General features: G+C 32.8%; 1 long non-coding RNA gene across 1 annotated transcript in view; it reads right to left on the reverse strand.

Annotated features, from left to right (window-relative positions):
- Nucleotides 1-15,379, reverse strand: part of LOC309625364 — a 410,807-nt gene that overhangs the window by 374,518 nt on the left and 20,910 nt on the right. The gene's annotated exons all lie outside the window — the stretch shown is intronic.

The following is a 15,379-nucleotide window of genomic DNA, read 5'->3' on the forward strand; positions in this document are numbered from 1 at the left end:
TATCTTCATATTTAAAGCAAGTTGTAAGCAGAATTGTTTTTTGTTTTATTCCCTTTCAAGCTCAGTTTGACAATATTTGCCTTTTAATTAATTATTTAAAACAATTTTATGTAATTATTGACATATTTATGCTTAAGTGTAGCATCTAACTTTCTCTCATGTTGCAAAACTTAGCTTATTACATATTTATACATCTTTTCATTTATCATTCTAGCCATCAATTTATTTCATTTTGTAGGCATATCAAAGAATGTTGTATACTACCATGCACTTCAACCTTAAATATTTAAATGCCTATATATCATTTTTTTAATACCTTTATATCTTAATTCTTGTCTATTTATTTGTAAAACAATTTTTTCTTATGACTTGCTAGTTTCATATCTTCTATTATTATTGTTATGGTTCTTATAGAGATTACAATCTAAAATTTTGATGTATAAAAATTACATAAGTTAGGACTTCTGCAATTTTCTCATGACTCAGTGACCTTAGAGAAACTTAACTCAGCGTATCTATTCCTTCTCTGTTTGCTACCTTAATCATTTAATTTTATTTGATACACATTTTAAACACAATAAAACAATTAAAATGGTTTTATATCTAGATTTGCCTATACACTTACCTTTTATGTTGCTCCTTATTCCTTCCTGTTTCTTCATGCTTCTACCTGCAGTTATTCTTCTGATAAAGAACATTCTTTAGTATTTCCTTTATTAAAATTATATCATACATGAGTCATCTCAGCATTTTAAAAAATCTTAAAATGTTTTTATTTCAATTTTTTTCTTTTAGGTAAAATCTTAATTTTACCAGTGATGGATTTGGCTCGTGTATACACTCATTTAACCACCACCTCGATCAAGATATAGAGCATTTCCAGCACCTCTGAAGGTCCCTCTTGCTTCTTTCAGGCCATCACCACATCCATAGGCAACAATTTTCTCATTTATATTATAATGTATTACTTTTGCCCATTCTTGATCTTCATAATAATGGTATCATAGAGTATATAGTTTTTTGGTCCAATTTCTTCCACTTAATGTTTTTACAATTCCTTCCTGCTGTTATATGTATTGAATACATATGGATATAGATATAAATATAGAGGTAAACATAATAGCAAACAATCATTCTTTTTGTGGTATTAGTTTCTTTTAATCTATCCCCAACATTTTATCATTAATATTTTAAACATATATAAGATTGTACAGTGAATAGACATATTCCAATAGCTAAAATTATATAATTATTAATATTTTGTCGAATTTGTTGTATTGTATACATATCCTTCTCTCTAGCCACCTATCAATATGCCTTATTAAGTTTCAGACAACTGCATATCCCACTTCAAAATGTCTCAGGAGTCATATTATTAATCAGAATTTAATATTTGTTTAAAGTTCTTTTTTCAGGTAAATCTTACATAGTGTAAAATACACAAATTTAAAGTATACTAAATTAATGAATTTTAATTGCTAATGAATACCACAATTTGCTTATCTATTTTTGTATTGGTGGATAGTTGGGTTGTTTCTAGTTTAAGATTATTGTAAGTAACATTATTATGAAGATTACTGTACAAATCTCTCTGTGGAAAGCTCTGTTAATTCCTCTTGGAGAAGTGCCTGGAATTGGAATTGCTGGTTTAGAATATATGTATGTTGAAATTTATTTTTAAAAACAGCAAGGTTGTGTAGACCCACAACCTAATAATTAAGTCTTTTCAACTCTCTCTCCTACCTGAGCACATGTATAAACACACACCACATATGCCTAAACACATACAGATACAGATTTTATAATGAACTGCTATCAGCAAAACTCTCAAATGGAATGCTATAATCCATCACAATATTCCTTCTTTCCTGGAACTCAGCATCATTTTCACACTCTGAAAAACTTTAAATTTTACTTAAAGTCCCCTATTATCATGCTTTATACCCTGATCCCCTGTTTTCCCCTAGAGTAGAATAATACTGCTTTTTGAAAAATAAACTACCCTATTTGATATTTGTACATTTCTCAGAAGTATGATGTTTTGATCTTTCATAATTTAAACATATTGATTTTTCTAATGATTTCCTGTCATCTTCCATCTCAGTTTCTAAACCACTCTTTCCTCCCTTATGATTTTCATTCTTACAGTGATTAATAAGTCCATTTTTAAAGATATGGAGAAAAGAGCTCTTCTCAGTAGGCTTATTTTCTTTCAACCTTGAGTGTATTATTACCTTGAGTGTTTCAGAGATAGTACATTAATAATTTACTTAGAAAAGTCTACACCCAAGAGGATTTGAAGTGGCCTAACAAACAAATATAAAGCAAAACAGAATAATTAAAAATAAAAACAGATCTTAGACAATCAACAAGGTACATAAGAAATAAGTATTAACAGCAGGGTGGCTCTTAGTTTGCTAAATGTCTCCTGGAAATTAAAGCAGGGTTGGGAAACATACAGGGTAACATAACTAGCTAACAAAACCCCAAAATTTGTCTATTCATGTATCTAAGACAGCCTTGTTCATGGCACAAGAGTTTACTGTGCTGATATTTGTTATTGTTGGATGAATTGCCAGTTTCATGCTTGAGATCCCAGAGAAAAGGAGGATGATGTTCTTACTCAGTTATCAATGGCCTTCAATCAGATATTACTCTTTGTCCTAAAGAAAATCAGTGCATGTGTGGGCAACAGAGTTTTACATATAGAGTTAATAGTCTTCTTATAAAATATGTTCGATGGTTTTCAGTCACATGGAAGAGACCTAAATTCTTGGACATTCACCATGGAACAAGAAACTTATTTTGAAAACATTCATGAAACATACAAGGAACTGAAATCCTCATTGCCTTTTGGATCTTGGTATAGGTCCTCTTGTTGTTAATCTAAGAGCATCCTGAAGGAGCTGCCAGGAAGTTTAAGCTGCCATAATCACTCCCAAAGAATTGAATGTTCTGACATAGGAGGGGGCATTTGAGCATGCTAAAGTATTTACTAAATAATCTTTCTTCACGATAGAGTTGTACATAGTCATAATGTCATGAACTGCTGATCCTGAGAAAAGCAATCAAAAGATTCATCTATTTCTTAAGATTACTCCTGGTCACGGGTTGTACATTATGCACATAAAAACAAGGAACACAGAAAGTGCTTGTAGGTCTCAAAAAATGGACAGCTTGCATAGCAAAGAATATTATGAATAAAATATATTAAATTCTCTCTAAATTTCAGACACAATTATTGCCAGTTGAACAAAGAAAGATAATTTAGCTAATCAAGCTAAATTTTTAGCTCCTGGCATAACAGAACTTCTGTGGGGGAAAAGGCACTTACTACAATTCCTTAGTAACACACTTAGGGATAAATAATTTAAAATAAATCAATATTTGCAAAAAACCCCTGAAATTTCAATGAAAGCTCACCAAAGTAAAAGGGATTCAATATGGCTTATACATTAACTCCTTTTTTTTTTTTTCTTTTTTTTTCCCATGATCTGGCTCATAGCAGGGTCTAACAAATGTTAGCTCCTTCTCATTCCCCATTTACTTTCAATTCAGCACAGAAAGTTTGAGCACAGAACTTTTTTTTCCCCCAAATATTGCAAATATAAAATTTCTTTACATATTCTCTATACATAGCATCTCAAATAGGCCTATTCTGAATCCGCACTGTTAAATGAGGCCTAATTTTCACTGCCTATTTCCTGCATCCCCTTAGTTAATGGATTCAGTAAATGTCTAAACAGAGACAACAACCTATGTACATTCAGCACTTTGCCTTAAGATAATCTGATTTAAAACTCAGTTTGTAAGCAATTATATCACTTGTAAAAGGGAGCAAATACAGAATAAAGACAACAATTCTTTATTCATGTCTAGTTTCCTATAAAGGATTTTATACTAATGGGAACCTTCAACAAAAAAATAAGAGAGGCAGGGGTAATTTATATGAGAACGGAGTTTCTAATAGTCCAAAGTGGTTTCCTGATGGCAATTTAATATAAATTTCTACAACAAGACATTTCAAAATTATGTTTCTAGAAGATGAATCCAAGTTCTGGTAAAATTAAAAAATTACCTAATTACTCCTTGAGAAAGTCCTGAATTATAAATGTCAGTTTTGTAGAACTGGGTGGAAGAGTGAAAATATATGGTTTATATGCCTGAATATTATATTTTAACATGTTCTCACATTAATAGTATGTCTCAGAAGAGTTTGTTTAATCTTCTTAAGAGTATTAACTCTTATAACTGCATAAATATCAACATTAAACATATTCATTATAATAAAATCAGAGGTAAGAAATAACAGGGGATTAATAACTAAAATGGTTACTGTTATACACCTTTTAACAAGATATTTTAAAATCAGAGATACCACCATAATTGGAGGAATAATATAATGTCATCTCTCTCAATCTTTTTCTATTCATGAACTTCATTGCCTGTAGTTGCTAATTCCTAAGTCATGAAATAAAGTTATCAAACTGAGGAGTCTGTGAGTCTGAACACATCAACCTTCCTACCTCTCCTTCTTGAAATAAGAACTTTTCATATTGTCATTGCTTGAGTTATCTAAGTATTTTCTTAAGTTTCCATTTTACTTACTCTGAGAATATCTTATTGACATCTCAACTACATGGCAATTTAGGAAAGAAAAAACAGTGCAGGAAAAATTACCATGACTTGCAACATATATAATTGCAAGATACTGTGTATTTATATCATTGTAAAATACCATGTGCATTAAAATGAATCTGACAATTTACTATATTCTCTTTTCACTTGATAATGTCATTTCTATCTAATCAACCCAAAATGATTTTACTGTAGTTCTATTCACTCTGAGAGCTAAGGAATAATTTTCAGAAACTCAAAGTACCTTGGATATACATCTTCATTATTTGTGACTTAGAAGCATATTGATATTCTCACAACTTCTATGGATTTGTTCTTGTTAGCAATTGTTGCAGACACCTTGTAATCAATACAAATAAAACCATCATGATTTCAAATAAAATTGGTCTTATAATTGCTAATTTGTGTCATTTCTGCAATGACACACATACACAAATATGCTACTTATATAAGAATGTGAATAAACAATTGTATATGCATACAGATATATTAATTTATATATTTACATTTACATGTGTTTTTTTTTTTAATTGGAGTAAATTGCTTTACAATGTTGTGTTAGTTTCTGCTGTACAATGAAATGAGTCAGCTATATGTATACCTATATCCCCTCCCTCTAGGACCTCCCTCCCAAACCCCCATCCCATCCATCTAGGTCATCACAGAGCATGAAGCTGAGCTCCCTGTGCTATACAGCAGGTTCCCACTAGCTATCTATTTTACACATGGTAGTGTATTTATGTCAAACCTAACTTCTAATGCTATAATTTCAGTTTCTTGCAAACAACCCTCCCCTTCCCCCCATGTCCATATGTCCGTTCTCTATGTCTATGTCTCTATTCCTGCCCTACAAATATGTTCATCTGTTTTATTTTTGTAAATTCCACATATATGCGTTAATATACGATTTTTGTTTTTCTCTTTCTGGCTTACTTCACTCTGTATAACACTCTAGGTTGATCCACATCTCTACAAATGACCTAATTTTGTTTCTTTTTATGGCTGAGTAATATTCCATTGTATATGTGTACCACATCTTCTTTATCCATTCATCTATTGTTAGACATTTAGGTTTCCATGTCCTGGCTATTGTAAATAGTGCTGCAATGAACATTGGGGTACATGTGTCCTTTTGAATTATGTTTTTCTCAGCATATATGCCCAGTAGTGGGATTGCTGGGTCTTATGGTAGTTCTATTTTTAGTTTTTTAAGGAACCTCCATACTGTTCTCCATAGTGGCTGTATCAATTTACATTCCCACCAACAGGGCAAGAGGGTTCCCTTTTCTCCACACCCTCTCCAGCATTTACGTTTGTAGATTTTTTGATGATGGCCATTCTGATCAGTGTGAGGTGAAACATTACAGTAGTTTTGATTTACATTTCTCTAATAATTAGTGATGTTGAGCATCTTTTCATGTGCCTCTTGGCCATCTGTATGTCTTCTTTGGTGAAATGTCTATTTAGGTCTCCTGCCCATTTTTTAATTGGGTTGTTTGTTTTTTTGATATTGAGCTGCATGAGCTGCTTGTAAATTTTGGAGATTAATCCTTTGTCCTTTGATTTGTTTGCAAATATTTTCTCCCATTCTGAGGGTTGTCTTTTCATTTTGTTTATGGTTTCCTTTGCTGTGCAAAAGCTTTTAAGTTTCATTAGGTCCCATTTGTGTATTTTTGTTTTTATTTTCATTACTCTAAGAGGTAGTTCAAAAAAGATCCTGCTGTGGGTTATGTGAGAGAGTGTTTTTCCTTTGTTTTCCCCTAAGAGTTTTATAGTGTCTAGCCTTACACTTAGGTCTTTACCCAATTTGGAGTTTATTTTTGTATATAGTGTTATGGAGTGTTCTAATTTCATTCTTTTATATGTAGCTATCCAATTTTCCCAGCACCAGTTTTTGAAGAGGCTGTCTTTTCTCCATTGTATGCTCTTACTGCTTTTTTCATAAATTAGGTCACCACATGTGTGTGGGTTTATCCCTGGGCTTTCTATCCTGTACCTTTGATCTATATTTCTGTTTTTGTGCCAATACTTGATTACTATAGTTTTGTAGTATAGTTTGAAGTTGGGGAGTCTGATTCCTCCAGCTCCATTTTTCTTTCTCAATATTGCTTTGGCTATTCAGGGTCTTTTGTGTTTCCATACAAATTGTAAAATTTTTTGTTCTAATTCTGTGAAGAATATCATTGATAGTTTGATAGGGATTGCATTGAATCTGTAGATTGCTTTGGGTAGTATAGTCATTTTCAAAATGTTGATTCTTCCAATCCAAGAACATGGTATATTTCTCCACCTGTTTATGTCAACTTTGATTTCTTTCATCAGTGTTTTATAGTTTTCTGAGTACAGGTCTTTTGCCTCCTTAGGTAGGTTTATTCCTAGGTATTAATAACTGACTATATAAACACATGTAATTAAAAAATAAATGATGGTAAAAACACTTATATATGAACTTATATACAAAAGTAAAACTTTTTAAACCAATTGGATGAGGTGGCAAGAAAAAGAGTGACACCTACTGATATACACAACAATAATTCTCTGCCTACTACTATTATTTTATCAAAAAATAATTAATCAATAAATAGTATCAACTCAATATATAATGCATTTTTAATGAACTCTTTACATAGTTAGACATGCATTTAATCAGTTTTCTAAGAATCAATCATTTAAATGTTAAAAATGTATCTATTAAACTGAAAAATTAAATAAATGACTGGCCATATTTATACAGAGTTAATACACTCAAAATTTCTCCTTACATAAAAACATTTGTTTAATAAATGAACAGATTAGTAGACAAAAGATTTGCCTTAGTTACAAATGGTTTACTTATAGAAAAATTAATTTTCTTTAAAACTTCAGGAAACTAAATTAATTGTTATTGTTTATTTTCAGCATTATTTACTAACATCTACACATACCTAATTGATTTGTCATTATTCTTTTTCTATTTTTCTTTTTTCCATTTTTTTTTCACATCTTTATTGGAGTATAATTGCTTTACATTGTTGTGTTACTTTCTGCTGTATAACGAAGTGAATCAACTATAAGTATACATATATCCCCATATCCCCTCCCTCTTGCATCTCCCTCCCACCCTCCTTATGCCACCCTTCTAGGTGGTCACAAAGCACTGAGCTGATCTCCCTGTGCTATGCAGCTGCTTCCCACTAGCTATCTATTTTACATTTGGTAGTGTATATATATCAATGAAAGTCTCTCACTTTGTCCCAGCTTACCCTTTCCCGTGCCCATGTACTCAAGTCCATTCTCTACGTCTGCATCTTTATTCCTGTCCTACCCTTAGGTTCTTCACTTTTTTTTTTTTTTTAGCTTCCATATATATGTATTAGCATATAGTATTTGTTTTTCACTTTCTGACTTACTTCACTCCATATGACAGACTCTAGGTCCAACCACCTCACTACAAATAACTCAGTTTCATTTCTTTTTATGGCTGAGTAATATTCCAATGTATATATGTGCAACAACTTCTTTATCCATTCATCTGTTGATGTACACTTAGTTTGCTTCCATGTCCTGGCTATTGTAAATAGTGCTGCAGTGAACATTGTGGTACATGACTCTTTTTGAATTATGGTTTTCTCAGGGTATATGCCTAGGAGTGGGATTGCTGGGTCGTATGGTAGTTCTATTTTTAGTTTTTTAAGGAACCTCCATACTGTTCTCCGTAGTGGCTGTATCAATTTACATTCCCACCAACAGTGCAAGAGGGTTCCCTTTTCTCCACACCCTCTCCAGCATTTACTGTTTGTAGATTTTTTGATGATGGACATTCTGATCGGTGTGAGGTGATACCTCATTGTAGTTTTGATTTGCATTTCTCTAAAGATTAGTGATGTTGAGCATCCTTTCATGTGTTTGTTCGCAATCCGTATATCTTCTTTGGAGAAATGTCTATTTATGTCTTCTGCCCATTTTTGGATTGGGTTGTTTGTTTGTTTTTTTGATATTGAGCTGCATGAGCTGTTTGTATATTTTGGAGATTAATCCTTTGTCAGTTGCTTCATTTGCAAATATTTTCTCCCATTATGAGGGTTGTCTTTTCATCTTGTTTATGGTTTCTATGCTGTGCAAAATCTTTTATGTTTCATTAGATCCCATTTGTTTATTTTTGTTTTTATTTCCATTTCTCTAGGAGGTGGGTCAAATAGGATCTTACTGTGATTTATGTCATAGAGTGTTCTACCTATGTTTTCCTCTAAGAGTTTTATGCGCCTGACCTTACATTAGGACTTTAATCCATTTGGAGTTTACTGTGTATAGTGTTATAGAGTGTTCTAATTTCATTCTTTTATGTGTAGTTGTCCAGTTTTCCCAGCACCACTTATTGAAGAGACTGTCTTTTCTCCATTGTGTATCCTTGCTTCTTTTGTCATAGATTAGTTGACCACAGGTGCGTGGGTTTATCTCTGGGCTTTCTATCCTGTTCCATTGATCTATGTTTCTGTTTTTGTGCCAGTATCATATTGTCCTGATTACTGTAGCTTTGTAGTATAGTCTGAAGTCAGGGAGCCTGATTCCTCCAGCTCCGTTTTCCTTTCTCAAGATTGCTTTGGCTATTCGGGGTCTTCTGTACTTCCATGCAAATTGTGAAATTTTTTGTTCTAGTTCTGTGAAAAATGCCATTGGTAGTTTGATAGGGATTGCGTTGAATCTGTAGATTGCTTTGGGTAGTAGAGTCATTTTCACAATGTTCATTCTTCCAATCCAAGAACATGGTATATCTCTCCATCTGTTTGTATCATCTTTAGTTTCTTTCATCAGTGTCTTATAGTTTTCTGCATACAGGTCTTTTGTCTCCTTAGGTAGGTTTATTCCTAGGTACTTTATTATTTTTGTTGCAGTGGTAAATGGGGGTGTTTACTTAATTTCTCTTTCAGAGTTTTCATCATTAGTGTATAGGAATGCAAGAGAATTCTGTACATTAATTTTGTATCCTGCTACTTTACCAAATTCATTGATTAGCTATAGTAGTTTTCTGGTAGCATCTTTAGGATTCTCTATGTATAGTATCATGTCATCTGCAAACAGTGACAATTTTACTTCTTCTTTTCCAATTTGGATTCCTTTTATTTCTTTTTCTTCTCTGATTGGCTTGGCTAAAACTTCCAAAACTATGTGGAATAATAGTTGTGAGAGTGGACAACCTGGTCTTGTTCCTGATCTTAGTGGAAATGGTTTCATTTTTTCACCATTGAGAACGATGTTGCCTGTGGGTTTGTCATATACGGCCTTTATTATGTTAAAGTAAGTTTCCTCTATGCCTACTTTCTAGAGGATTTTTATCATAGAAGGGTGTTGAATTTTGTTGAAATCTTTTTCTGCAGCTAAAGAGATTATCATATGCTTTTTCTCCTTCAATTTGTTAATATGGCTTATCACATTGATTGATTTGCATATACTGGAGAATTCTTGCATTCCTGGCATAAACCCCACTTGATCATGGTCTATGATCCTTTTAATGTGCTGTTGGATTTTGTTTGCTAGTATTTTGTTGAGGATTTTTGCATCTATGTTCATCAGTGATATTGGCCTGTAGTTTTCTTTCTTTGTGACATCTTTGGTTTGGTATCAGGGTGATGGTGGCCTCGTAGAATGTGTTTGGGAGTGTTCCTCCCTCTGCTATTTTTTGGAAGAGTTTGAGAAGGATAGGTGTTAGCTCTTCTCTATATGTTTGATAAAATTCACCTATGAAGCCATCTGGTCCTGGGCTTTTGTGTGTTGGAAGATTTTTAATCACAGTTTCAATTTCAGTGCTTGTGATTGGTCTGTTTATATTTTCTATTTCTTCCTGGTTCAGTCTCAGATGGTTGTGCTTTTCTAAGAATTTGTCCTTTTCTTTTAGGTTGTCCACTCTATTGGCATATAGTTGCTTGTAGTAATCTCTCATGATCCTTTGTATTTCTTCAGGGTCAGTTGTTACTTCTCATTTTTCATGTCTAATTCTGTTGATTTGAGTCTTTTCTCTTTTTTTTTTTTTTTGATGAGTCTGGCTAATGGTTTATCAATTTTGTTTATCATCTCAAAGAACCAGCTTTTAGTTTTATTGATCTTTCCTATTGTTTCCTTAATTTCTTTTTCATTTATCTCTGATCTGAGCTTTATGATTTCTTTCCTTCTGCAAACTTTGGTGTTTTTTTGTTCTTCTTTTTCTAATTGCTTTAGGTGTAAGGTTAGGTTGTTTAATTGAGGTTTTTCTTGTTTCTTGTGGTAGGATTTTATTGCTACTAACTTCCCTCTTAGAAATGATTTTGCTGCATCCCATAGGTTTTGGGTCATCATGTTTTGATTGTCATTTGTTTCTAGGTATTTTTTGATTTCCTCTTTGATTTCTTCAGTGATCTCTTGGTTATTTAGTAGTGTATTGTTTAGCCTCCATGTGTTTGTATATTTTACAGTTTTTTTTCCTGTAATTAATATCTAGTGTCATAGGGTTGTGTTCAGAAAAGATACTTGATATGATTTCAATTTTCTTAAATTTACCAAGGCTTGATTTCTGACCCAAGATATGATCTATCCTGGAGAATGTTCCATGACACTTGAGAAGAAAGTGCATTCTGTTGTTTTTGGATGGAATGTTCTATAAATATCAATTAAGTCCATCTTGTTTAATGTGTCATTTAAAGCTGTGTTTCCTTGTTGTTTTTCATTTTGGATGATCTGTCCATTGGTGAAAGTGGGGTGTTAAAGTCCCCTACTATTATTATTATTTTTTAATTAATTTATTTTATTTATTTATTTTAGTCTGTGTTGGGTCTTCGTTGCTGCACACAGGTTTTCTCTAGTTGCAGCAAGTAGGGACTACTCTTCGTTGAGGTGCACAGGCTTCTCATTGCTGTGACTTCTCTTGTTGTGGAGCAGGGGCTCTAGACACATGGGCTTTAATAGTTGTGGCACACAGGTTCAGTAGTTGTGGCTTGAGGTCTCTAGAGTGCAGGCTCAGTAGTTGTGGCTCACGGGCTTTCTTGGTCCATGGCATGTGGGACCAGGGCTCGAACCCGTGTCCTCTGTATTGGCAGGTGGATTCTTAATCACTGCATCACCAGGGAAGCCCCCCTACTATTATTGTATTACTGTCGACTTCCCCTTTTATGGCTGTTAGCATTTTCCTTATGTATTGAGGTGCTCCTATGTTGGGTGCATAAATATTTACAATTTTTATATCTTCTTCTTGGATTGATCCCTTGATCATTATGTAGTGTCCTCTTTGTCTCTTGTAATAGTCTTTGTTTTAAAGTCTATTTTGTCTGATATGAGAATTGCTATTCCAGCTTTCTTTTGATTTCCATTTGCAACTAATATCTTTTTCCATCCTCTCACTTTCAGTCTGTATGTGTCCCTAAGTCTGAAGTGGGTCACTTGTAGACAGCATATATACAGGTCTTGTTTTTGTATCCATTCAGCCAGTCTATGTCTTTTGGTTGGAGCACTTAAGCCATTTACATTTAAGGTAATTATCGATATGTATGTTCCTATTACCATTTTCTTAATTGTTTTGGGTTTGTTATTGTAGGTCTTTTCCTTCTCTTGTGTTTCCTGCCTAGAGAAGTTCCTTTAGTATTTGTTTTGATGCTTGTTTGGTGGTGCTGAATTCTCTTAGCTTTTGCTTGTCTGTAAAGTTTTTAATTTCTCCGTCAAACTGAATGAGATCCTAGCTGGGTAGAGTAATCTTGGTTGAAGGTTTTTCCCTTTCATCACTTTAAAAATGTCCTGCCATTCCCTTCTGGCTTGCAGAGTTTCTGCTGAAAGATCAGCTGGTAACATTATGGGGATTCCCTTGTATGTTATTTGTTGCTTTTCCCTTGCTGCTTTTAATCTTTTTTCTTTGTATTTAATTTTTGATAGTTTGATTAAGATGTGTCTTGGTGTGTTTCTCCTTGGTTTCATCCTGTATGGGACTCTCTGCACTCCTGGACTTGATTGACTATTTCCTTTCCCATATTAGGGAAGTTTTCAACTATAATCTCTTCAAATATTTTCTCAGTCCCTTTTTTTTCTCTTCTTCTTCTGGGACCCCTATAATTTGAATCTTCATGCATTTAATATTGTCCCAGAAGTCTCTGAGACTGTCCTCAATTCTTTTCATTCTTTTTTCTTTATTCTGATCTGTGGTAGTTATTTCCACTATTTATTTTTTGTGTCTATTATATAGTATTGTGTCATAATGGCATATATTACCTGAATTGCCCCCATTTCAGATTGGAATAATAACATCAATTGAGATACATTTGTATAGCAGGGTAAATATAAATAACAGAAAAGAGAAGTATGAACAGAAACATTTAAACCTACATATGCATACATATATATATACAATGTTGCTTATCATTCTGTACTTCACAAAATTGTTTCTGATGTCTCACATAGATAATTAAGCCAATAGAATATACCATGTTTTATATATAGACACATTAAACATTCAAAATAAATATTTCATTATACAAATTAAAAAAATAATGTTACTACATTAGGAAGTATTTAATTGATAGATATCTAAAATTATTGGAGAGTTCTGGGTATTTAAGGGGAAAAACTATTAGGACTTTAAATACTAATGACTATTTGATTCAACACCAGAACAATATTTAATATTCTATTTATCTTTCTAAATTAGAGAAGAGTGACAGAGAAAAATACAGTGATATTTACAAATCCTTTAAAAAAGGTCATGTTTACTGAGATTTTTTAGTTATATTTTCATGATTTATAACAGCAATATAGACTTGAAAAATTTCAAAATCTGAAGCTTCTTTAGGATCATGGTAAGTACCCCCTTTCCTGCTCATCATCTAACTTTGCCCCTCATGAATATCAAATGGATATAGTTCACTTCTATTTTTCACCAGAAGATTGTATTCGTCAAAAGTTGATTATTTTATAACTGTTTTATCTTTATAATAGAAAACTAAAGTTATCTCTGTACTCAAAAGAAAAAGAAAGAGAATTTGTTTCAAAGGATCCTGATTTTTCAATCATTTTACCTATTGAATGTAATCATTGAAAAGGTCATTAAATCAAAAGTAATCATTGAAAAGGTAACTAAACTCAATGTCCATTTAAAGCAAGGGCCCATGGCCTGTTTCGAATACATTGCCCACTTCGGCTACAAGGACCTTGAATAAAAATATTTATGCCTGAGAGAGAAGTCTAAGGAAAATTAACCATGGGCTAATCCATTGAACAACATGATTTCAAGGATAAATTGCATCAGTTAACTGAGAATCCAATAAAACATATTTGCTGGAATCAGATTATATATTGGATGGACTCATATACAGATTTGCTATTTATATAAAAACTAGAAACACAAAATATCGGTAAACTTAGTTTACACCACTGATGTGACATCATATAGAAGTTAATAGTAATTTTCCAGCAAGGAACAAGTGAGTATGGTCTCTGTTCTACCTTTGTGAAATATGTTCCTGGGTGAGCCACTCTTTGTCATTGTTTCCTTAGTGTGTTTTAATGACTTTAGCCTGTCTTAAAATTTACAGTTAGCATAATGATTTCTTTACTAGTTCTTCTCGATACTGTTTACATATCCTTATTAAATAAAGTTTCCTTTTTTTACAGCTGTTTTTAACCAAAACTTTTATCATTAGAACTTTGTTTCACCTAGAGGTAACAAATTTTCTCTGGAAGCAAGTTCTACATGCTCTCTCTTTCTCTGACTTCTGTAATCTGTTGAGATTATCTGCTATGAATCTGTGACTATTTCTCAATGTTCTTTTTGCTCTGTCATTGAATTCATTTTCTTTCAATCTTGGGCATCTGCAATTTTTTTGTTCACTTGTTTCATAGCCTGTACTATTCCTGACATTAATTCTAGGTACAATGTGTAGAGTTATTTATTTCACTTTTGAAGATAATTATTTTGACAGAAATAACACACTTTACAGTATAGTTATACTGGATAAAACCAAAATCTTTATTTCAATAATTTAACAAATATAAATGGCATGATTTTTCCTCATTCAGTCTTCATAGCAAGCCTGTGAGATATATGCAATTATTATCCTTTTTTTTTTTCAGATGAGATAACTGAAGCTCAGAGAGCTTGCATGAATTGCTCAAGATAACACAGCTAGAAAGTAGAAGAACTGAGATTTGATCCCAGGAATGTAGAACTCATGTTCTTAAGCACTATGCAATGCATGCCCTCTCAGTTAAATACATAACTCATCTAAAGGAGAAATTTCATAGAGCAAATTTACCATTCATAAATACTTGCTAATGATGTTACAGCACTATTTTATCAGAAATATTTGCCATCAACAATATAAGTGGAAATTATTCCTCTGTTATTGTATGTGTGTTCAATGTCATAAATAATAAAAATATAATAATAATATATAACAAACTTAGAGGCTTAAAACAACACACATTTATTTTTTCATGTTTTCCACGGGTCGAGGTCCAAGCACAATTTATCTGACTCCTCTGCTCAGGGTCTCACAAAGCTGCAATCAAAGTGTTAGCTGGGCTAAGTGCTCATCTAGATGCTCAAATTGAGACCTGCTTTGTAGTCCTCTCAGGCTGCTGGCAAAATTCAACTTCTTGAAATTATTGGACTCAGGTCTCCACATTTTTGCTAACTGCCAGGTCCTCTATGCTACCCTCCATTCCTTGCCATGTGACCCTTTCAATAGGAAGTTTACAACATGTATGTTTGCTTCATAAAATAATCATGGGGATGATTTCCCATCACCTT

This window comes from Balaenoptera borealis (assembly GCF_965194805.1).
Source record: "Balaenoptera borealis genome assembly, chromosome: 3".
Lineage (NCBI taxonomy): Eukaryota > Metazoa > Chordata > Mammalia > Artiodactyla > Balaenopteridae > Balaenoptera > Balaenoptera borealis.